Source organism: Belonocnema kinseyi, chromosome 5 (genome assembly GCF_010883055.1).
Source record: "Belonocnema kinseyi isolate 2016_QV_RU_SX_M_011 chromosome 5, B_treatae_v1, whole genome shotgun sequence".
In the NCBI taxonomy this organism is placed as follows: Eukaryota; Metazoa; Arthropoda; class Insecta; order Hymenoptera; family Cynipidae; genus Belonocnema; species Belonocnema kinseyi.
The window spans coordinates 119,460,147-119,486,787 of NC_046661.1; positions in this window are offsets into that span (position 1 = coordinate 119,460,147).

Here is a 26,641-nt window from a genome sequence, read left to right on the forward strand (position 1 = left end):
ACAATACGCCAATTAGCACAAGTGGTAAGTTCCGACAGTGCCTACAAGTGTGCCTACTGGCCGCTAGATGGCAATACCGGTTTCATATGTATACACCTGGTAGTTTCAACTTCTCAGTTTAGCGGAGTGGTTAGCACGCCCGGCTGCTAGGCGATAGATTTAGGTATATAGATGTGTAGGTACGATACCCCGTAGCGTTAGAAATTTTATTTGTAATATAATCTTCAAAATGTAATATATGTATTCAGTCTAAAAAGTACCATTAATATTTATATTCAAAGTACTCGCAATCAGTTCATATTTATTTTTTAAATATCTTTTTTGTCATATCCTTAGACCGTAGTCAGTGTTGGGCCGACAATGACAGCCAAGCCCTGGCTACCAAGTCAAGGCCATAGTTATCAATCCGGCAATGGCACGACGATGACAGCCAGGTTTGGTCCAATACTGGTACCCAGTGTTGGGCCGACAATGGCAGCCAAAGCTAGTTATCATTCCGTCATTGGCGCGATAATGGCAGCCGAGCTTCGGCAATATTTTTGCCGACTATGGCCCAATGTTGGGCCGTATGCGACTTCGCACTTGGGTTGTATCACAAGAAAAAAATGTTGATATAATAACTAATTACCAATGTTATTTTAATAAAATAACTTTGTTAATGTAGCAATTTAGTTAATTTTTTAACTAACTTTTATAGTTATTTTAACAAAATGGTCTTTATAACAACGTCAACTTTGTTAATTTTACCCATTTTTTTTAATAGTGCAATTTTTACAAATTTATTTTGTTAAGATATCCATTTTTTAAATTGAATTAACCAGGTATTTTTTTCTGCGTAAAGATTATTGTTATCTATTGACAACAATCAAATTACAGTACAAAAAATAATTTGCTGATGATTAACAATTTGGATTGAAATTAAATAGCAGTAATTTAGCATGTTTGTGCTCTAACTAGTTTGAAACATATCAATTAAGGTACATGATTGTTTTTCTCTCCTGCTTAGAGTGGTTTGCAATTATGCTCGAGCACGAGGATCAAGTCGTTGCTCATACCGAGCGTCGCTAAATCGAAAAATGGCCTCGGGGAGATTATTTCATTAGGGAGGAAAAAGCCCCGTGGTAATCATCCCGATAAGAAGTCCAGTCCCGTGTCTCGCAATTACGCGGAAAACGAGGGCGTGAGACGATCCTACAACTGAGCCGTTATAAAATTATGTATCATGTTCTTTGTCCCTCTGCAATTTTACGGTGCTTTTTACGGCGGCTTCGGTGCTCCTCGTAAATCGTGCGGCTCCTATGTAATATTCGTTGGAGAGGAGTACAAGCGAGAACGAGAGATTTAACACAGTGGGTGGGAGGAAGGGGGAGGCCCATAAGAGAGAAGAAGTGAGTCCCATTTTGGATGAGAGCGAAGGGGAGAAAAAATGGAGGGAGGCAGACGAAAAATGTGAATATCAATTATCGGTCTTTTATGAGAACATTACGATACTTTCGTTTGACTGTAATGAATTGGCCATTGCTCAGAGAGCATGGCTGCGAAAGAAGATTTATAACTAGTCCTTCAATGGAAATGGACCATATTTTGGGCTTTGCATAATATGATAACATGCGGGGATACAGAAAAGTGACACATAAAGAGTTATGACTAATTAATTGACAAATTGCACAAGAATTTTAAATTTTTAAATTTTGTGATTAAACAAATGTTCAATGTAAATATTTAATACTTAAATACAAAACAAAATCATTTCAAAAATTAAAACTCTTCTCAATTTAAAGTACAGTAAAGTCTCCCCTCTTTCAAGTCCCTCGTACACGGCCTCAGGGGCTGACTAATGAAAAAGACGCCCGAAGAGCGGGAAGCCTTCGTTATTTTGAATTGAGTATTTTAGCATGACGTCATGTAAATCCATAGAACACTTTGAAGGAAATGTTGTTAAACGTAATAGTAAGTGAAAAAGATACAAATACTAATATTTCTCTAGTGTAGAATGTATTTTCTCAGGTATGTTCTATTCTTTTGTCGATCGACCACCATAAAGTGTTACAAAATCAAAATTTCAGCTTAGTATATCAGATTGGGTACTCTAACCTCAAATTTCGGACCGTTACTTTTCTTTCGTGACACTGAAAAGTCGACAATCGACTAAAGAATTGATCATGACTGAGGAAATACATTCTATACTTTAAAAAAATTACTCTTCAGACCTTTATGACTAACCTTTACATTTAGAATATTTTCTCACATAACTGAAGTTAAAAATAAGTTTATAAAAACATGAAATTAAATAAAATTGACTTTTTTACTTATAACAATTTCACATCACGATCAGAATTTTAATGGTATTTTTTCCAAAGACCAGGTGAACTAGTGTTTTTTAGTATTTCATACTTAAAATATAACAAAAATACCAATTTCAGAGATCAAGAATCAAATTTATAGTTTAGATAAATTTAAAAAAGAAAATTATGTTTGTCTGCTTTTCTTAAATACATGCAGATCTGTGAACATTAAAAACCGTTTTATATTCTAATAATAAAATAATAATTGAATACAAAATATTTATTAAACATTTTTATTCAAAGCTGAGTACTTTTACTTTTAAAATAAGGGGACGTTTTAAAGATTATTATTTGAAAAAGATGGTTATTAATGATCATTGACAAGACTGATTATTGATAAGGTTTCAATTTCTATCAAAGAGCTGAAATCTGAATAAATAGCGGTAATATTGAAAAATACTGAGAAGTATTTGATTCACACTCTATTCGGTAGTGTATTCAGATGTTTCTTCTATTCTTATTTTACTAGGAATCATTAAAAAAAAGTTTAACTGAATTCGGTAAGAAGAAAACCATAGAATGCACAATGTACATTGTTTAAGTATTCTCTTCTGTAATTTTTTAATACTTTTGTTTATATTGTTCTATTCGGTGATTTAATATAATATTATTTATTAACTCGAGAGCACAGAAGGTATTTAATATACTTAAACCAATGTTAGTCACAATTTAATCATAGGGTCAGTTCACTTTTTTATTTTTCATAAAGGAAATTCTATTCTGTTTTCTAGCTTTAAATTTTTTTTTTATAATTCCGATCTACTTTAATTTTCCGTTTGATAATTTTTGATCTTTTTCAGCTTACAAAAATGTTTGATCTTTTCATTAGCTATTTAAATCCTATTCCCTCTATCCAATGTTTCATCGTTTTTTAATCCAATATCTTTTCCTAAAAATTCTATCCTTAGCTTCGCGTTTTATGTTTTCATAATTCTAAACATTCGCATCCCATTCTATTATTTTTTTTCCTCCTTCTAAGATGTCTCTTCTTTTCTATCTTGTTTTAGAATTTCTGTTTTCTTAATTATTTTTCAAGAAATGCATCGTTTTATATCCGAATATATTAAATTGTGCCATTCCTCTTTAACATTACAATCAACCTAGATTTAATGTCAATTTTGGGACTCAGCGTGACATTAAATCCAGTCTCGGAACTATTTTGTCTCTCTCCTTTTTTTTCTCTTCATTGTTTCTTTCTGTTTTGTGACGTTTGAGTTAGCACCGCATATCCTACCGCAGCTCCTCTCACCAATCCCCACCAAGCAGCGCCAATTCTCGGGAACATTAAATCCAGGATCACTAAATCCAGGTTTGACTGAACTTCTCTTATCGGTGGCAGTGATCAAACAAAATATAATTGCAGATTAAAAATTAGATGTAAAAAGTATTTTGTAGAGATGGATACCGTTAAAAAAATAAATAATAAGACAGGAGTGAAAAGAAGGAAAAAGGATTTCCTTTATTTAAAAAAATAGGACTGAGATTATGATTAAAATGTGGCTTCAACATGATTTTGAGTATATTAAATATATTCAATGTTTCTCAAGTTCATAAATATCCACTATATCTTTTATGACCCAAATAATTAGTAAATTAAGACAACAAAATTTTTTTTTTTTAATGTGTTCTTAATTGAATATCAAAAGTGTAATATGATTTATATCCATAACCACGCCACTGGAAATAATCCTATGACTATTGGGTCGTTTCACTTCGCTCAATTAATTATTCGTTACGAATCTCAGAATATTAAATGGATATCCTGAAGTTCGTCAGAATCCATGAACCATTGAAGAATGCTGAAGTCCCCTCTCTGGTCATTCATGAACTTCTTTTGAGTCTCTATTACAATTCCTTTATTAGTTTTTTAGCACCACGTTTTCACGCTAATGGCCTTCAAAGTGAGTTAAAGAAATAATTCAAAAGAAGCATGAATTTTGTATGATGTCCAATTAAAATCTATAAATATCATTGAAATTCCAACCCATTAAGAGGGTCGTTAAGGATTTTAAGTTATCAATTCACCACGTTTATAAAACTTCTACACCTTAACATTTCAGGAATCTTTAAAATTTGAAATTCAAGTTGAAATAAATATAATTGCTATAAAACACAAAGTGGATTTTACGCTCCGCACGTTTTCATTGACATCCGAACAACGTGCAAAGGCCTTAATGCTAATCACGTATAGAAGTTATGGAGCTAGCCTGAAGCTCGAAGGACGTGTGAATCCACACTGGTCTCATCCTTGCAAGGACTCTGCGGCTCTTGTTGATCCGCATAGTTCGATGATGCGATATCGACCTCTAAATTCCTTGCTTTCATTCTCCCATAGTTAATCGGAGAAAAAATTCTTTACTTCTGAGAAAAAATAATGAAAAAGAGTGTAGGTGAGAGTATCGACCTTGCTCGGACTTGTGAGATTTATTTTATTGAAATGATATCAATCATTCCCAAAATAACGTATAGCGTACAAATATTGACCGACTTGGATACAAAAAACTGTGAAAAAAAGCTGATAAGATTTCTAAGAGAGTTGTAGAACCTGATTTTTAAATTACGTTTCCAAGGTTTTCATAAATAAACAAATATGATGAACAAAATGCCGATTTTTCTATTTTACGCTCTTGGTTTTCATAAATAACAAGAAAATTGTTGAAATCTCCTAAGCTTCATAGAGTAACTTTAGTTAAAGATATTTCAGTATCATATATAATAACCAAAAAAAATTTATAAACAAATTATCTGTTGAAAGTATGTTTTCTACGATTTTCCATAATTTTACGTTATTTTAAGTTATCTTAAAAGAAAATTGAATAGAAACAATATAATGATGCAAGAATTTCTTTTTTAAATCATTATTGTTAACATTATAAACAAATGCATGGATTAGGCGTTTTTCGACAGAAAAATTCGTTTTTTCTATGTTACTTTTCTAAATTAGAAACTTCATGATAATCTCAGCAAAATTCATCATTTGTTAATTAATTTCACGAGTTCTTAAAACAAATTTAATAAACAAATGCATGATTGGGGCATTTGTCGACAGAAAAATTCGTTTTTCTGAATGCCAGTCATTAATCAGATTTTTGTCGACAGAAAAATTTATTTTTTCGCTGTCAAATTTTTAATTCTGAACTTCATGATAATTTCTCAAAATTCATAATCAGTTGATAAATAACATATTTTTTGCAAATCAAACTGAATAAACAAATACATTATTTGCGCATAAGTCGAAAGAAAAATTGTCTTTTTTCGGTGTCAGTCTTTTTAATTAGGAAGTTCATGATAATTTCATGAACACTCAAACTTAGATATGAATTTTATTCTTTTAATAATGTTACAGATGCTCCAACAATGCATTTGTTTGATCAATTTATTTATAATAATTATAAAATGGATTCAAAAATTACTAATGTTTCTAAAATTATCATGACTTTCCTGATTAAAAAGGTTAAAATCAAAAAAATTAATTTTTCGGTCAACAAATTCCTGATTAATGATTTTTTTAAATTAAATTTGTTTAAAAAAAGCATAGAATTAATGAAAAAATGATTAATTTTGCTAAATGCAAATGATCGATTTTGCATGAATGCAGCTGTTTGTTAAATTTACTTATAATATTAACAATAATAATCTCAAGAAGCAATTTCTTCATCATCATAGTGTTTTTATCGAAATTTCCTGCAATGTAACTTAAAACAAAATTAAAGCTATCAAAAATCGAAGAAAACATCCTTTCAACAAATAATTTGTTTATAAAAAGGTTTTTTGTTTATTATATGATGTTGGGACAACTTACACTAAGGTTAATCTATGAAACTTACGCGATGTCAATAATTTCCTGTTACTGACGAGCACCGGGAACGTCAACTAGGAAAAATGGTAAATATTTTTCGGCTATGTTATTTTAAACCAAAAAACTAATTCTTTTTTCCGCACTGTGTGACGGTTTAAATCAGAAATTTTTTTTAGGAGATAAAAAATTAAATTTAAAAAATCGAAATTTATTTCGCTGTTTGCATTAACATAAAAATTAAGCAAATAAAAAATTAGCCTTGAACTTCATGTATCTCAATGCGCTGATTAAGAAAATAATAGTGAAAATTGGCATACGTTTTATTTTTATGGCGAAAACCACAAAACCCCTATGAAAATCATAATTTTTAACGTTTTGTTTTAACAACGATTTAAATGTTTACAAAATAATTTTAATATGAGTTTTGGACTTTGTTAAAATATACATTTTATGTTACATCTACTTTTTTTCGTACGAATAAACATTTTTCAGATATTTTATAATAAATATCAACATTTATGCCTAGATCCTACCTTTCCACCCTTAATGAGACGTTGGAAAAGGTGTCGGGGTTTGAAAAAAATATTTTTTCTGTGACCAGTTACAGGGGTGTCTTCCCGAAAGCTGTGAGGCGTTGGAAAAGGAGTAGGGGTGTAACATTACTTTAATTCTGTGACCCATAAAAGGAGTGCGGTCTCTTAAAATTTATGACACACAAATTTATAACCTGACGACAACGTCAACAATGGTGACGACAGACAGACAGATATCATCGTAAAATCTGTTTTTTTTCTGATTGATAAGAATCTTAATAAATCCGTAAAGATCCTTTAAAAATTCCTTCGCATATTAAAAAAGTATTCTAAAACCTTATAGGACCTATTATATTCTTAAAACATTTTCCGAAGTTCTAGAAAATTGTTTAAAATTGCTTTAAATCTTTGGAAAACTCATAAATATTTCAAATGCTTTATTTGAAATCCCATGAAATCCTTTGAGGTCCTGGGAAATTTATTAAAATACCTTGTTGAAAGCCTTTAAAACTCCTTAGAATTACTAAAATGTTCGAAAATCTGATAAAAACCGTTAAAAATCCTTTGAAATATTTGTAAATCTTGGAAACCCTCTGAAAGCCATTGAGGTCTTTTTCAATATCGTAAAATCCTATAAATCTCATGAAATCCTTTCGCATCTTTCAAAATGTAAAAAATTTCTTTAAAAGAGCATGTTAACCGAAATATTAGAAATTATATTATTGAACCCGATCAATTTTGATCTAAGCTCTGAAAAGCCCTTATAATCTTTTATTTTTATTACATCATGAAGCCATTTCCCTTTCGGGGTAGGCGTGTCGCACTCAGTAGGGAAGGGATATCGAATTTTTAGATTGAATTGAAATTCTTGTGTTATTTATTTAATTAAATGTTCGTTCCGCAACACTGCTCCGAGCCAGGTTGCTGATCAATCTCTCTAGCAATTACCTCATGTGAACATCCTCACAAAGTCGTTATGTGAGGTTCGCCACTTGAGTCCATTAGCGTCTAAGGTCTTTTGTTGCAGGTGTTATTCACTCTACTGAATCTCTTTTTATTAACTATTTGCCGCGATACTTTTCTGTCCTGGCATACTTCTCTAGCTTCTTTTACGCCCATGCATTTTTTCATGCAGGCTGTCGTGTTTCGGTGGCTTCTTATGTCTCTTCTAACTAAGGTCTTATTTACACATTCCAACCATTCTTTCCGCGGTCTGCCTCTGGGCACGCTGCCATATACTTTACCTTGATACACTTGTTTCGTTAGTCGTTCATTTGGCATTCTCTCAACATGCCCGAACAGGGTACCAGTAGCGCAGGTAGCAAAACGTTGAAATATTTTATATAATTTCAATTTAATAAATCTTACTATGTCCAAATGAGGTCGCCACTCTCGCCCAAATAATTCGGAATATTTGAGCGTGAAACCGAAAAGTTATTGAAAAATAATAACTCAAACAATAGTCAGGTAGAAGGTATACCTATAATACTTTGAAATGATAGCCAACTCGTTAAAGTGTCGAGAAACTGAAACTCCATAACGTACGTAATTTATGTTTACAGAATACAAGAAGGCATGAAAGTGAAGAGAGGTTTACTGTCGAATACATTTTGTATTACCAAGGGACTTTGAAAAATGGATTCAACTTATTTTTCTTTTCATATTAATAATCACACAATTATATTCATATATTTTCTTTTAACTTCAGTTAATTAGAGACCGATTTTATTTCAAATTAGGCAAAATTTCAAGAAAAGTCCAGCGTAAGGTGTTCGAATGATTTGGTATTTTGATATATCATTCTATGGTGAAAGTAAAAGAACACATATTTTACAGTATAATAAAAATTTCTTTCTTGGATTTGTTGCGAACGTTGGAAGATTATCTGGCTATTCTAAAAAAGTGACGGCTGTTTTTCTAAAATTCTTCGTTATGTTAAGAAAATTCAGAAATTGCTTTATTTTAAATTTCAGTATTAACCCGTGTCACTGAGAAATTGAAAATCCCATATATTTAACTTATGGGGAAATGTTGGATTTTCGAAAAATTGGGCTGATGATTTAGGATTCGATAGAAAGTGTGTGTAAATACGGAATAAAACCGTATCAATAACTTTCATTTCCGAACCCTCCTTAGCTCACGTAAAAATGTAGTTTTTTGATTTTGGTGTAATCTTTCGGGTATTGTGGGGGGAGAGGGTGGTAAAAAGGAGGTGGGGGTAAAAATAAAAATGATTGATATGGGTTTATTCCGCAGGCACTCCTCTTCAGCTTTAGAAAAATTTGGCATGTTTCGGCCAAATTCTGAAATGATGAATCCAATTTTTCTAAAATTTTCCGATGTCAAATATATGGTATTATCAAGTGCCCAGTAGCACATGTAAATACTGGAATTTCGCAAAAAATGCGGATTTCATTTCTCCGGAAATAGAAACTGGGGGGAGAGGGGTGTTTCTTGGTAAACTTTATATTAAACTTCATATTGAACACAATTATTTTTTTAAAATGCGAATTTTTGCATTTTCCTGGGAAACATTGAAAGTTACAAATAGTTACAATAGTTACAAATAATTTTTCAAGTTTTTTGGGAATAATAAAAAAACAAAAATTCTTACGTCGAATGAAAAAAATTCCGAATTCCGACTATTGTTAGGAAAAGACTGCACTTTGCAAAAATTTCTATTAACTTTTAAAAAATAGCAGGTAAGGTTCTAATGATTGTGCCAAATCCAGAAATGAATTTTGTTCGATTAAACCTTTCTAAATCATTCGTTTATTTTCACCACATTAGTATGTATCCATTTACCAAATTATTATGCATTCAGATTGAAAACGGTTCTGGCGGCCCTAACTGTTTACGTTCAGATACCCCCCCCCCCCCCCCTCCCAATTCAGTCGAAAGCTATTTGAAGGCAACACCTGACACTAGACATAAAATGAGAGTTCAGTGCACTTTTATCCCATTATTCAACGTTGAAATTCTTTTCTGCTCTAGTGTCATACAGTACGGTTTTTGGGTTCGTTTATAACAATTTGCGCATCGTCGCTGCAGTTAATTTTATTCTTATTTTCATTTATGTAACTGAATTTGCCTTTTTGAAGTCGCTTTTCATAATGAGCAATACAGGGGAATCATTTTAGGCACGTGAAAGGGCCAAGGATGATTCCTTTCCCAGCAAAGGCTTCATTTAAAAACGGGGCTATTATGAAACGAGTCTTATTCTATACAAACCTAGTACTTGTATTTCATGTATTTCAGATATATTGTATGATTCGATCACTTTCTTATATGGCAAATATGGACCATGTGCCAAATTTTAACCCTATGCCAAATTTTGGACCCCATGCCAATTTTGACTAATATGTCAGTTTTGGTCCTTATGTCAATTTTGGACTGAAAATATAAGAATATAAGAGAGTATAGCTAAATAATAAAATTTTAATAATGTAAAAAAATATGGGTATTCGAATTTTCGTATGATATTCATATTGAATTCAGATGTAACGATGAGTAATTAAAGAAATCTTAATGTTTTTAGGGAGACTTGAATAAACATTTCTACTTGAACCTTAATAAACCTAATTAATTTAGATTGCAGTAATTTTATGCAGACAAAGAAGACCCGGGAGTTGATCTCCGATTGCTACATGATTGCGCTTTTTTTCTGCAAAAATTGCGATTCCCTAGCGCGGTGTATACGGGAATAAAAAAAGAGAAACGAAATTTCTCAGGCGAGGGAGTGTTTCGATATCGCGGCATGGTGGAGCGTACGCATAAATAAGATTGAGGCAGCGGAATGGGAATTAGAGTCGGGGATAATGTATCGTTGAGAGCTCGGGAGTAGGTAGCCAAATGGCCTTGAATGTCCGAGCGTAATTGAGAAACCGTGGATACGTACATACCTGAATCATCTTTGGGCTGCTTGGTGTAATTAACCACTGCGAGATTTCTGCAGTTCCAACGGGTATCGTTCAACTTCGCAATGCTATTTACAAGAGGATATTAGTGTCGTTGAACTTCTCTTAAAATATATTCAGAAAATTAGTCACAGTTTCATGATAAATCGTTACGCCAGTGGTCCTGGGTCCAACAATTGAGAGCCCGGATCAAAGAACTGGTTATAACTTTCAGACGCTTAGGGGCGGGGGGGGGGGAGATCCCTTAATGCTTGAATTTAATCGACGTTCAGCCCCCTTCTCCACTTTAGGCTCCAGAATGTTATAATCTGTACTTTGATTCGGGCCCACAATTCTATCTTTTTCTGTCCCGTTGTATTATTTTTATCATACTCTGCTGTCAATAATTCTATTATTTTCTATCTTCGGGTGTTTATGTTCTTGTATACTCTTTGACTTTTTGATTTATGTCTTTTTATAGCAATAATTTTATATTATTTAGGACTAGAAAAGGTGAGGAAGAGAGGATGAGAGTTTCAGAAGGTATTGTGGAAGAAAGAGAGTGGAAGGAGAAGGAGGTGTGAAATAACAGAGGAATGAGAACGTGGAAGAGTAGAGAGGGACTGCCGAGGAGATAGGGCAGAAATAAGGAAGAGGAAGGAACAAGAGACAAAGAGAGATAAAGTTGGGGTGGCAGAGTAGGGACCGATAACAGAGGTGATAGGAATAGATAGAGAGCCATACATCTATTCATTGTTTTTTTGTACAATATGGCTGATATGAAGCTGCATATAACGGATTTTACTTTTGTGGATGTGATGATCATATAAAAATAATTATTATCTTGCTCACTTCATTCAATCATTCATGCGACATTTCATTTTATTAACATACTATGGTGTTGATTTTTTTATAACCTGGCCCTATTCTTTACGATAGTAAATTAATTCCAGGTAATAATCAATCCTGAATTTAATTATTATAGTTTATCCTCCCATTTATATTAAATATGTAATCTTTTCTTGCATAATTCCTTTATAAGTCTTTCTCAGATTATATAGATTTACACGGGAAAATATAACAAGAACCTAATATCCTTTACAGTTGTATGGGCGAAATTAGTCACTGGTCGTGCGGAGACAATTTTTTTTAGTGGGCCTGTTTTACCAGAAATTTCCTAGTCTTTTCCCTAAATTTTTCATCTAGAGGGAAAATGGAACAAGCTTTCAACCGGGTTTTTCGACGCATTGTCTTCTACTCCGTAATTGTGCTGCTGCATAGCTTCACATCCCAATCATTTCATTCAATGCTATTTCTAATTCCAAATAATTCTGTGGATACTCTGATGAATCAAAAAAATCCAAATAATAAAAGAAAGAAAGAAACCACCTTTTATGGAACCGGAAGGTCTACGCATCCGGAACGAGGGAATAACTTCCCAGACAGAGACTTGAGCTGAAAAATGATCACTGACAGCAACCTCGAGCGAAATGCAAGCGAGAGATAAAGCAGATGAAGCAGAGCAGAAGGAGGAAGGACAAAAAGGGGATCGTTCGAGTTGGAGTGAGCTTGGAGTAAGCGTGGTAGCGTGCCCGGCGGGCTCTTCTCGAGTAGCGTGAACCAAAGAGCAAAACGGGGTCGCCGGTCGCTACCGACGTATTGGTAGCGGCGCAACAACACAACAACAGTTTCATCTACAATATCGTCTGTATCGGTTATATCGACATCAACAAACGAACAGAGAGCTTAGGTCTCGTAGGAAAGCGAGCTCCAGGTTTTATGAATGCAGTCCTCGCCGGGAACGCATTTATGCCGGCAGCTTGAGGCTCTTATAAATAAAGGTTTGCAGAAGTGAGAGGGACATCAGATTCCAAGAGAGGGAGCAAAGAAAGAGCGAGATGGACATCTCCTGAGAGTTGAGAGAGAAACAAGAGGGAAAGAGGAAGACCGTTGTTGTGCGTATACTAGTGAACGCGGATTCAATTATTCTGCGATTACAACCCGACCGGCGACTGCCTGACCAGGCTTTTCTCTATGCTCTCTTCTATGCCTTCCAGGGATGGCGCCACTTTTTACTGGATTCCTATAAATCTTATTTTGTAATAGAAAATAGAATATAGAAAGGTTATCGATTGAAGAAGAAATAATAGGGTAAATGACATGACTTGACAATTACAATTGGTAAACATGTAGAAAAGACAGGAGATACTCGATCCACTTTTTATTCGTTTTTAGATTCTTGTTATATTTGTATAAATAATTGCAATTTTTAATTGTGGAAATTCGGAAATTTTTCTAAATAGCTAATAGGGTCCATTCAGTTTGTCGTATACACCTGCCAAAGAGTTTCCAATCTCGTATACTGGCTTTGAGCTAAATTTTTAAATAATGTTTTAAATTGATAAAAAGAGATATTTTGTGTTCCAATCGTGTAAAAAACTACAAACTTTGCCGACGTTTCGTGAACATTGCAGTTCATTTCTTTAGGTCTGACCTGAAACTGAGGTATCAGAATATGTTTCCTTATGTATACTCTTTTACAGTGCCTGTGATTAGCCCAAGTGCCCCGTCGTGGGGAATGGTTGAACCCGATTGGTCAATCAAGCCTTTTTTTCTTAATCGGGGAGGACGGAAAACCAAATCAAATTGGTATTATATCCATTGTCTATATTGATTTTATTAGGGTGTTTTAAGATTTAGATTGCTTCTCTACGAGTTCATGGAAAGATATTGTGTGTTTTTTCAATGACTGTTGTTTTGTCAAATAAAATGTTATGTCCTATTTCACTATGATGTTTAGCTCGTTCTGATTGCGTTGGCTTACCGCTCTCCCAGTTTCTCCAATATAGACTTTGCCACAAGAACAAGGGATTTTATATACTCCTGGATCACTGAGGGGTACCTTTTTGTATCAAGGGTTTTTTAGTAGTTGTTCTATTTTCGCAGATAGTTAAAATATTGATTGGATGTTGTGTTTGTTGAGAATTCTTCCTATTTATTTTGTGTCACCTTGGGTGTAGGGTAGGGTGGTGGTCATTTTTCTCTTTCTTTCTATCGTAGGTTGTGCTGAATTGTTTTTTGGAGTGTATTTTCATATTGCGTATTAGTTTACAAAACATCTGATAACGCATTAGGACATGAAGTTCAGAGAAAACCCACACACACAAACAGATACTTAAATGCCTCCTGGCACCATCATCCATCTCAAAAACAATCGGTCTTGAACTCTCTTATATACAGAGCTGTCTCTGTAACAGATGAAGATATCTTACAAAAGGAATTACAAAAAGTTAAACAAATCCTAATACAGAACGATTACACAAAATAAAAAATTGATAAGGCAATAAGAAAATACACTCCAAAAAACAATTCAACACAACCTACGAAAGAAAGAGAGAGAGAAATGACCACCACCCAACCTACACCCAAGGTGACAGAATAAATAGGAAGAGTTCTCAACAAACACAACGTCCAAACCATATTTAAACCACCTGCGAAAATAGGACAACTACTAAATAACCCTAAAGAAAAGAGGCACCCTTCAGTGATCCAGGAGTACATAAAATCCCTTGTTCTTGTCGGCAAGTCTATATTGGAGAAACCGGGAGAGCGGTGAGCCAACGTATACAGGAACATAAGAGTAAAGTCAGGCTAAAACCTTTCACGCAATGAGCACTTGCCGAACATCACATAGAAACAGGACATAACATTTTATTTGACAAAACAACCATCACTGCAAAAGAATACAATATCTATCCAAGAAAGCATAGAGAAGCAATCGAAATTTTAAAACACCCTAATAACATCAATAGGGACAATGGATATAATACCAATCCGATCTGGCTTTTCGTTCTCCCGGTTTAAAAGAAAGACTTTATTCGCTTATCAGGTTCAACAAATCCCCAAGCTGGGCGCTCTGGTCAATCACAGGCATCGTAGAGACTATACATAAGAACAACATAACCTGATAACTCAGTTTTAGGTCAGCCCTGAAGAAGTGAACTGTAATAATAGTCACGAAACATCCGCAAAATTTGTAGTTTTTTACAAGATTGGAACTCGAAATATCTTCAACAAATATCTTCATACAAAAGATGAAGTTGGTAGAACTAATATTTGTGGCAGTAGGCGTGGTAGTGGAACGATGGCTAATGTGGCACATCTGTAAATTTAGAGCGGTTGCTTATAGAGAAATCTGCGTATTTTGGACAAGTGAGGTTAGTTTCAGTATAAGCATCAATGAATGCAACACCAAAAAGGGAAAATAAGTTAATTCACATTATTCTATGATTTCTTAGGTAAAAAGTTTGCTTGTTAATCTATAAATAAAAATCTTATTATAATATTATACTCAAGTAATAATAAATCAAAAGAAAAACGGACCGCATTAACTAACCAGGCAGGATAACTTGGCACAGAAACACTCTTTAGAAAACTTTATAGTTGAGTACATTAATAAACACATTTTTTGTGATATTCAACTGAAAAATTAGAAAAATTATTTTTGAAATGTTGATGTTTATTCAATTTCATGACTAGAATTTTCGAGGGGTTGACACTCGATTTTAAGTGTAAACCATCCTTGTAGATTTTAAAATATTTAAAATATTTCATAGGATTTTACAAAGATTTTAAAGTTGTTATAATATTTATAAAATTTCGAAAGGTTTTAAACTACTACATAAATATTTTACCATCGGAGTATGGCATGCTAAAAAATATACAGGAAATTATCAAGTTTTACAAATGAGTCACTAACTTTTTGTACAGTAATGTGAGACATAAATTCTAAAACAGAATTACTTATTTTCTGCACAAACCCATCAAAAGCTGGGACAACTTATAGGGATGGCATTAAAATTTAAACAATTTTGGGATAAATGTTTTAAAATGATACTGTTACATGATCGGATCATATTCACAGACTTAACGATCTAGATTTTTCATTTCAAAGTCTACTATTCAATTTTTGCTCATAAATTCATCTTTTTGGTAAAAAATTTGATTATTTTCTTGAAAAATAATGTTTTTTTTAAAATCAACTCCTTGATTGAAAATTAGAAATTCAGCTGCTTCGATGGAAGTTGAAACTTATTTTTTGTTAAATAAATTTTTTGAACTGATAATTTCACTATGTTTTCCGAAAAATCAAGGGTTAATTGAGAGGTTCGCCACTTCCAAATTTCGTAGAAACTACATTACAAGACAACAGAAATGCATCAGATCATATGAGATTACACATGGTTAAACGGGATATAAATGAAAGAACGTGACTGAAAAAAGAGATATCAAAATCAATAATAATACAATGGACTGTGTTTTGCACATTCTAAAATTGACATGTTGAAGAGATTAAAGATAAAAATCAAGACGAAATGTTTTTACTAGCGCAGTTACGAAATGTTTCCTTATAATATAAAATTGATTAATTTCTTCCAATTTGGTTTCATTTGATGATAAATTTGGGTTTTTAAATAAAACCAAAACATTTATATAACATAAAAAATTCTTCTGGCGCGCGGCTCGCTTTGTTCGTAACATTAAACGCGCCTAGGGCACGCGAGTGTTGTATTTCGCACTTCGTGCTATTAATATATTTACATTGCGCTTCGCGCTCAATAATGTACTTACCACGCGCTCGGTGCCCCCCCCCCTACATTTGTGTGCAAGCCTTTTGAAAAAGGCCAACACATCGACAACTGGAACTTGAGAATCGTGAATTCTCTTTTGTTAAAGCTCCTTCGGCTTTAACGAACAATTCTCATCATGTATCTCGTGCTTCGCAATCGATGTTTTCTCAAATGTGAGCTAAAATTTTTCTCTAATTTTTATTATCAGGTACCATGAAAAATCTATCATTTCAATAAATTTATATTATCACAATTTATAATATGTATTGGTGCTAAAACATTCGTATTTTCATTATCTTGTTTTTAGAATTTTAAAAAAGTGCGCATCTTATATAAAAGAAAATAATGTTGTTATTATACATTTTATAGCAACTTGTGTTGTGTTTCCATAAATTTAATTTGTTTATTTTCCATTTCATTTTTTACAATTTAAACAAAAATACGAATCCTAGCGTAAAGTTACTAGAAGAAAATCGGTAGACATAATTTAAACGAAAAATTTTATTAGTTAAAATGTTTTGAATGCACAGTTTTTTGTATTCAGGTGTTTTCGCATCTTGCACTGTTCTTCCAACGATTTTGTTTTTTTATTTTCAATGTTATTTTTCACGATTAAAATTAAAACTGCGCATTCTATAAAAAAATGATTAAATAAAAATTTGCAGATCCTTTTTGGATGAACAAATTTTTCCTCTTTATTTTTTTTGTAGCTTGTGTCGTTTGTCTAAAAATGCAATTTTCTGTTCTAATGCTATTTTCATGCTCAATTTTTTTAAACATTCAAAAAGTTTTTTTAGTAATCTTGTATGCTTTCCAAAAAGTGAAGTTTTTACTTTTTTGAAATTTTTTCATTTCGTACGTTATTTAGCTTAAAATTTTCATTTGTTTTTATGAATTGTAATTTTTGTAATGTTAACTTTTTTTATCGCAAAAAGTAATAAGGAGGGAAGGTTCTTTTCAAATACTACGAATAACCATACATACAATTTTTGAATCTTGATAAAAATGGTCTCAAAAATGTTCAAAATGCGCACACTTTTTGAATTTTTATCCAAAATGACTGGTTAGCAAACTTGACCTTGAGTTCTCGACACTAAAAAAGTGTACCAAAGGCCAATTTAATGGATTAGTTTTTCAAAATTTATCGTGCTCACAGTCAGGTAGACAGACATACAGACATACAAACAGGCATACAGGCATACAGACGTACACAAACCTTCTCTAAATAGAATATAAAATAATAAGCTTTATATTTTTACACATTTATAATTCCGCATGGAATATTCTGATTTGGATGGCAAGTAGAATTCTTGAAAGCACAGCATGATAGCAGGACTGGCCTTGTACCGTGAGGCATACAAGTACTTGCGGTAAGGTGTATGTACACAAGGCATCTCACCTCTTCAGAAGTAGTAAGAGCCCCTTGTACCGCCGTATCTCGAAGTCTTGAGTGTTCCGGTCTGGTCTCTGCAATACTCTTTCTCGGCCGAGACTATCATGATATTGCAGCAAAGTGGCTACACAACGTCATCCAACGATAAGACGCCGCGCCGGCCGGTGGATATCTGATTAGTTGCACCCAAGTTGTCGAGACTCCCACGCCTACGCAAAATCGTCGCGCTCCATGTAAACCGACTTTTACTTTCGTTGCGGGTTGCGGGAGGTATCTTCTGCCATCTGTTCACTTACAGAGAGTCACCATCGTTTGTCTTATTGTTAGTGGTGAGGCGGAACTTGTTTCATCAGCGAAATGGAATCTTGGAGATAGAAAGCGAATCTGTAGAGGGTGTTGGAACAAGTCTTGATAATATATTTTGTCACCAATTTCGTTATAGACGTATTCGTTTTATAAACACAAACAAAATGAGGAACACACACAATGTTTTGAAAAGAAAACTAGTTTGATATCCGTAATAGTCAGTCTAGACTGGTTCAACATTAATCGAAGTTGGTTGAAGAAGAACCAAGGTCTGATTCATTTTGTATGAAATATGCCTTATTCAATAATCAGTTTTGTGAACGCGAGTCCCAGGCGAAGTAAAAAATAAAGAAGGGTGTTTTTTCAGAATTGACTAAGGAGCAAACTTTAAAGAATGGCAGCAAAATTAAATATCTCTGTTTAGTAAATTTTTAAAAATTATTTAAACTATCTTGTCAAACTATCTTCTTTGAAAAGGATAATTTTAATCCGATTCTTAGTGGAGATAGCAGTTCTGAAGTAAAAATCAGTAAAGGTTATAAGGTGAAATACAAAAGGTCTAAGGTAAGAGGCCAAAGGTCAAAAATTTCTCTGTGCACTCTTACTCTTTCTCTCTCTTCGCCTTCCTTTCACCCCTCTTTAATAGCCTCCATTGGCACCATTTTGAGTTTTTACTAGTATGCAGTCTTTTTCCATTGATCCCAGGATTATTGTTCAAGTAGTATTTATGGATTAGTACTTTATGCAAAATCTTAGGGTCAAACCTTACATTATTTATTTTAAAGGATTGATGGGCTTGAATCTCGGTACAATGGATCCTCTTAGAAAAACCTAAAATACTATAAAAACGTTCGCACATAGAATTAAAAAATTTTTTTAAATATCTAGCTTGAATTAATATTCTCGGTAGAAATATATTTGATTATACTTTTAAGAATTTAAACTATTGATAATTTATTTAATGTTATTGTATTTCTTTTGAGTGACCTTTGGGTTTCATTGTTGACAGAATGGTTTTCACCCAATGCTTATTCTTCTTCAAATTTTCCTTATATTTTGAGTGTTGTGCCGTACCTTTTCGTTGGAGTCGGTACTTAGGCAGTAGCGTGATGTCTCTTTGTTTAGCAGACTCGTACCCTTTTTTCCTGGGAGTTCAGTGTCAATCAAGGTTCTGACGAGTGTGGGCTTTCCGATTCTTGAACCAGTTTAAATCAAGTGTGTTATTCGAGACCATTTAATAAGCATTCAATTTGAAGTCAGTATATCTTTTGACCATTCAGGTCTTTTAGTTCCATTCTTAAAATCTGTGTTTCATTCTCTTTCGATTTTGTTAAGTGACTTTCCTGACTCGATCGGCTTCTGGTGTTGTGGGAAGTGACGAGTCGGATGACGTATTACTTTCAGTTGCGTCGGGATCGATCGTTCGGTGAACGATCTTGGTAGTAGCTTCCGGAGGTTACATCTGTTCTAATTTTTCCAGACAACCAAAACCTTTTTTTTGGTACAAGGTGTTTGTTAGATCGACTGTTGGGCACGTTATTTTTATTACAGTGATTCCTTCGCTTCTCCATGCCAGGCCGCGATTAAGTAACACAAATATTATTACTAGTAGTATTGTAGAATAAAAAGACCATTTTTCACAACAAAAGTTTAAAAATATAAAAAATTGAATGATTGTAATAAAGAGGGAAAGCATAGAGGTGAGTCGGTGTAGATGCAAATGGGGATAATTGACCAAACAGCAATTTACAAAAATGAAAAAGTATTCTATAGAATCGATTAGAATATAGTTTCATAAGAAAAATTAACTGTAAACAATGTTTAAACCCGATATCGTCAACTTTGGATGATACTTTCTCATAACTGGATTGTTCTTTGCCATCAAACATTTTTGATATCGTTTCAGCAATACATGTATTCAGAAGTGTATTCTTTCTTTTATGTTTTTATTTGCGAATCTAATTTTTAAGAATGTAAAATTTTTGAAATTTTTTCAAAACGAGCTTATTATCACTACTATAAAAAAGTTATATTAAACAAATCCTTCCAACCCCATATATTAGATTTTTTAGGAATGATCTATTAAAACAAAGTTTTTAGTAAAGGATGTCCCTTATTTCGTTATAAACAACAACTCTGAAACTATACTAATGCTATTTTATATTTTGAAATCAAAGACAAAATATTATCAAGATATTATTTGTGAGATTAAAAGAAAGCACATCACAGTAAATAGAAAAGGCCTATGTTCAAAAACGCAAAATAAGTGAATCTGTTTACAAAAATTGTTTACACACTCCCTGCGGAAATTTTGAGTAAATTTTTTAGACTTTCAAGGAACTACCGTGCTGAAAGCTTAGAAATTTTCGGGTCATAATCATAATTCATGAAATGTTGCGTTCAATTCTTTGCCAAATCTAAAAAATTATTCTAAAACATTATTTAAATTTATAAAATGAAAAGTAAATCTCACTCTTTAAATATGGAGCATAACAGAAATAAATGTCACGTGATGGCTGAGTAATCATAATAATGTTTTAGACGTAAGAAAATTTCTGCGCAGGTAAAATTTCGAAATTTGTCGCTTGTGTTCATGTGTTATCAGACGCAAAGTCAGATGTCAAATATATTACTTTGCAAGCAACAACTTTTCGAATTTTGAAAATCTAACTATTATTATCTTTTAATTATGATAATTTTCTAATATGAATAGAGTGTCCTGCTTTAGGATCTAATGTTGCATTTAATAATCCAGATTTGAAGAGTAGGATTTGCTCTTTATTTGATAAATTTTACAAATTATGATTATAGGGTCAAATTTTCCAAACCTTCAAAATTCTTGTTATTTGAGATTCATAGATTTTGTTTCTGCAGATATTGAATTTTAATGTGAAGCAAGCATTTAAATATAATTAACACATATTTTTCCTATAGCACTGTAGTAAAGACGATTGTTGTCGTTCAGTCTACATTTAGTTGGACGAAATAGAACTTTCTTTGCAAACAAAATTTCCACAAATTTTTGAAGCTTACCGTGAACGGTTCAAGTATGTTAGTGTATGATAATTTTAACCAGTTTTTTAAAAATCAATTTGAAATAAACAATTTTTCCAAAAATATTAGCAACACAAAAATACCATGTAATTAAAGGGCCAAATTATGTTTATTGCAGTGCCTTTCATGTATTTCCAAAATCTCAGTGATCTATTCAGAGACCCATTTTTATTTGCTAATCATCAGAGTCTTGGTAATCGTAGGGTGAATTATCAGAAGTCAGAGGTCAAAAGTAAGATGTCATAGGTCAAATATTTCTCTATACACTCGCTCTTTTTCTTTTCCTTTCTTTTACACCTCTGTAATATCTTTGATTAGCACCATTTTAAGTTTTATTTATAAGCATTATTTTCTCAGAGATCTCATTATTTTCATTCGAAGGGGACTGATATTCTTAATTTTCTCAAAATCTTAGGGTTGTAGCTTACATAGTTTCTCTCATGGGCTGGCCTGATGATGAGTTTCACTCACGGTATAATGAATAAAACCCTAAAAAGTGAAGAATATTCTTCACCTAAAATAAAATTTGACTTAATATTGAACCAATTCAGCATAAACGGAACTCAGGTAAGATATGTGAAATGCAGAAAAACAGATCTTGGCAAAAATGTATTTAATTGTAGTTTCAAGAAATAAAATATTATTATTGGTGGTATTTTTGAAAGAAGAAAAGATTAATTTTCCGGAAAAAATAGAGAACATACAGAAATTATTGATTGGTATGAAGAATAGGGGACATCGATGTAGAGGGTAAGGGGGATAAGGTTTTAAGTCTTAAGATGGAAAGGGATTAGAGAAGTGATAGCAATGACTGAGAATTAGAGAGGAGGAGAATGGGTAAAGGGAGTAAGGGATAAAGTGATGAGGAAATAGTTTTGAAGAGAGGGTATAAGGGGGTGAGAAAGTATATAGAATAGTTATTTTCAGAGGGTTAGAGAGGGAGGTAGATAGTAGAAGGGTGAGATAGAGGAGTAGACGAGTAAAGGTTGGGAGAGGATGGGGAAGAGAAGGCGATGGAAATTTTCGCGAGCAAGGTGATAAGGGAGGAAAAAAGAGTTATGAAAAAGGGTTTATTCAAAAAATATGTGAACAATTCAGGTAATATTATCTATGTTAATAACAATGAAAAAAACATCGCGAATGAGAGACAAGGTGGTCTAAAGTACCTGAAAATCTATCACTACAATTGAACTATTATTGATGAAATCCATTTTAAATGGCTTCAATCTGCGAAAATATTGTCTCTCTTTGTATTTAAGTTCAAAAATCAAGGGACAAAAGGTACTTCTAATGAAATACATTATGTATTGTTGCAAAGTCGAATATGATCCCTGAGTAACCTCAGTCTATACTAGATATATGGCTTGATATCAATTATTATTCTAGCATCACTAAGTAAAAATGTCTTCTCTCTGAATCGTTGAAAGGCTCTTAGCGACTTCGATTTAAGAGCAGAGAGGCGTAATCGGATTACGTCAATGTCCGACAAATATTAATTCGGGCTCCGCCTCTGCTAGTAGAGTAATGGGAAGACTCTATTAGCATTAATAAACACAGGGTAAAAAAGAAAGTCGAAAAGGAAGATGAGGAAGAGAAAGGGAGGAAAATAAATAACAGAAGGGGATAGAAGGATAGATAAGGAGAAACCCAGGGAGCAAAGCAAGGAACATTTATCACGAGATTACCTGGTGTTACTATACACGTCCCTGAAACACGAGTTCTCGTACTCACGAAGGCCATTGGTTGGCTCTTGCTCTTCTCATGGGTTCTCAAAGGTGAGAGAAAAGACGTACAGAGAAGAAGGTTGGGTGCCAATTACGTGGAAGAATTAACCTTCGCTTCTGAGCCTCGCAAGATCAAAGGGAAGACGAGCCCCGTGACGACATGAGGAGTTGCCAATGCTCAGGACGTCGAGGATGGCGACGACGTCGACGAGCTTCTCAGAGAAACAACGATGTGTCACGGCTTTTAACGCCCTGACTTTAAAGCCAAATCTACAATGGACCCAAACACGCTCGAATTACGGCGTAGGAGGCCACCGGAATGATCACCTCACCCCTTTTCTCCTCACTCCGCACGCCATAGACCTAAACTTCTCTCGGTTCATAAAAAAGCAGAACGAGAGCTATGACCAATCCAAAAATAGGATAGATGTTTTCCCACACTTCTGTCGATCCTGTAATTAAATTCTTGGAGAGTCACCATGGAGCTATAAAGAAACGTTCAATTTCGATAATGAAAATTTTAATTGCATATAAATAATGGCGATTGTATGTCACGTATCGCGTGCGCAAATGCCATACATGTTTTATTTGTGAGGATCATGTTATTTATTATTATTGTTTGAGGAGAACTCAGAATAGAGTTGTATATTTTAGCAAGTCTCATTTTTAGAAGAGAAATTTATACACGATTTTTGATTTTTCTTTTTACCTCCATGTACATACTGTTTCAATCCATTTTTTATTATACATTTATAGATGAGAACTTTGTTCTCGTATGGGACCATCCATAAAGGTGATGTCTGATGTTTAAGCATTCGGCATGACTTGGATCACATACCTTGATTCTCCACTTTTTTAATCAGCCTTCTATCACGTGAAAATGTGATTAAGGTTTCACTGATGCTACTCGAGGTTCACTGTCAGAGCCAGAGACAGATGTATCATCTGTAAATGTGGCAGGTTCAACTTCTTATGCTGTTGGTATGTTTGCAGTAAATAGAAGAGTTTCGTAAGCGAAAGTACCAATAGTCCTTTTTCGTCATTTACGAATCTCTTTCTTTGTCGCTTGTCTCCCTTTCTCCCCTTTTTCACTAGGCCAGTTTTCCTCTACCCTTTATCATCCTTCTACTTCAATCCTCTAAATAATATACCCTTATCCCTCTATCCCTTCATTAATTTATCTCTTTTCTCTTCTGCCCTCTCTGCCCTCTTTAACCCAATTACTTCATGTTTTCTTATAGACTTCATCTAACTTTATCCATCTATGTATCCATAACCATCTTCTGTTCCTTCGCTCCCACCCCGTCTTCTTCTATTGTATATCCCTAATCATTTGTCACTCTAGTCAATCTTTTAACTTCCACCTATTCCTAGATACTCCTATCTCTACCTCTTCACTGCCCTCTTTCATCCAATTTTTGCATTTCTTCTTATATCCCAAAATCTCCTTTATCCTCCTCTGTATCCACAACATCCCTATTGCTTTTGCCCTCTTTCACTCCACATCCCCAAACACACTTAACGCCGTTTGCACCTCCACTTTACGCTCCGTCCCCTTCTAGTATATACCCCTGCCACTCTATACTACCACCTCACCTTCCCTCAACCCATTCTCAGCGATCTCAATATTATCCTACCATGGGAAGTATTAGACTGCAGAGCATTTAAAATATGAAAATCATAGATTACGAGGCTTTTCTTTATGCATGGTGTTTTATAGGTATACGCTATAGCTAAGATTAAATAATAATGATTTTTTTATGAAAATAAACGTTAAGTATTCTGGTAGATGAGCGATGGCGTCATGATTAGTGTCAGAGTACCTAAGGTATATTTCCATTAACAAATAAAGATTATTATATTTTACATATTAACTTTTTAATTTTAAAAAACGTCAGCTTTCTTCAAAGCTTAAAAAAATGTTGAACAACTTTTGAAATCAGAACAAAAGTAGTAGACACAATTTTGTGTATTAATAATCAAAGAGTTGAAAATTGCTGAAATTGGTGGAACTCGAGAAAGATTGTGTACCCCCGCCCATTGTTTAAATTCGTTACAATGGCAATTTTTTTTGCCGTAAGTTACCATCCAATAATAGGACAACACATTTGTTATTTTATAGATAACAAATTATAACAATTTTCTATTATATTCCTAATTCCTAATTATTATATTCTATTATACTCCTAATTAAATTCGTTACAATGGCAAATTTTTTTGCCGTAAGTTACCATCCAATAATAGGACAACACATTTGTTATTTTATAGATAACAAATTATAACAATTTTCTATTATATTCCTAATTCCTTTATAATCCTGTAAAATTTCAGTTAGTATCAAATTGTTATAATAAACTTTAATGACTTTGTTGTTCCTCATTTCTCTATAAATTTAGCAAAGATCATTAATTGTAACTCAATTGTACATATATACTACGATTCAATATAGTTAATGTTTGTGAATAATTTACTTTAGAAGCAGAGATTATTTTAATTATAATACCAATCGATTTTGTTTCTGTTGTAGATTAACTGCAGAAAAAACCTTATACAAAATGATAAAAAAAAACCTTGTCTCACATTTACAAAATTTACTGTACCTGATAGATAATAGAACTGTGCAGTGTTTCTAATATTGTACTCACATTCATAAGAAACTTTGAATACCCTTCTCCCGATCTTTTACAGTCCGGTTATTCCCAGCCTCCCTAAAGACAATGCTTTGTATAGTAAGCAGTAAAAGTAAATGTTAAGTGAACTCAGCATGAAATCATGCGTAACTCATCTTTCTCAGAAATAATTTTCCGCAGGCAATCAATGGCAATTGGTGCATGCTCGATACTCTGCAATCGTTTCTTATGAGCAAGTATCGACCACCATCTGACGAAGCAGCGATTCATTGTAAATCTGGAAGACAATAAGGCCTAAGGAACTTTTAACTTAGGTTGCGTCACGTCTTGTTTTGTCAGCTAATGGGCGAATATATGCATTTTGTTTTATACTGGTCATCTTGTATAGTTTATGTGATGGAATAGTTGAATTAGCGTGAAACGATCAACGCGGAAATTGTGGTCAATTTCAAGGCCCAAGAAAGGTGTAGGAGTTTGAGGGCAAAGACAAACATGAATGAAAAACAACATTTGGCAATTTGGAATCACATAGCTAAAGTAGAATTAGGCAATAAATATAAGACTGAGGTAGAAAGAATATAGAAAATCGTAGAAAGGAGGTAGATTGTAGATATTGATGACAATATTCAAGAACATCTATTTTACTTTAGAAAGGCTGAAGTATTCTAAATGATATATAACAGATTCTAATTATTGGTTACAGAACGGAGAATTATCTTCGGCCCTTTATTTTTATAGAGACTTTTATAGAGATTTTTATAGTTTTAAAAATTGATTACAAGCATGAAGAAAAGAGAATTAGGGAAATAATGGGATAATTTTCTCATTACTTTCCTTAAGGATGTTTTATTTTTCAATAGCGACCTCGAAAGTTGGTCTTTATATGCATCTAAATTATATGCAAAGTGACTCATTCCTGCTGACAGTGGGATAATATTAGCACATGGGTACTTCAGTTTCCAAGCGAAAAAATAATGACAGGTGTAAGGTTAGAGTCGACGTGGTTAGACTGCCAGTGAAATTTCCTACTGATTTTTGATAAGATGGTGAACTTTACTAAAGATCACGAGAAACTGACGAAGAAACTCTTTAAAATTTGTTTAAGAAGTTCTATACTCTAGCCGGCTAATTGTGTCATGTTCATGTACACTGTATAAGCAATAAAATATTTAAAAACTAGTTTTCCTCAAATACTCACGATTTTTTACGAGCTCTCAGACTTTTTTTTATACATAATCATTAATTGTCCTTACTCTGGCATTTGAGCATACTATACAACAGTGGCCTAGCCAGGGGAGGGGGGCTTGGAAGCTCAAGCTCCCCCCCCCCCC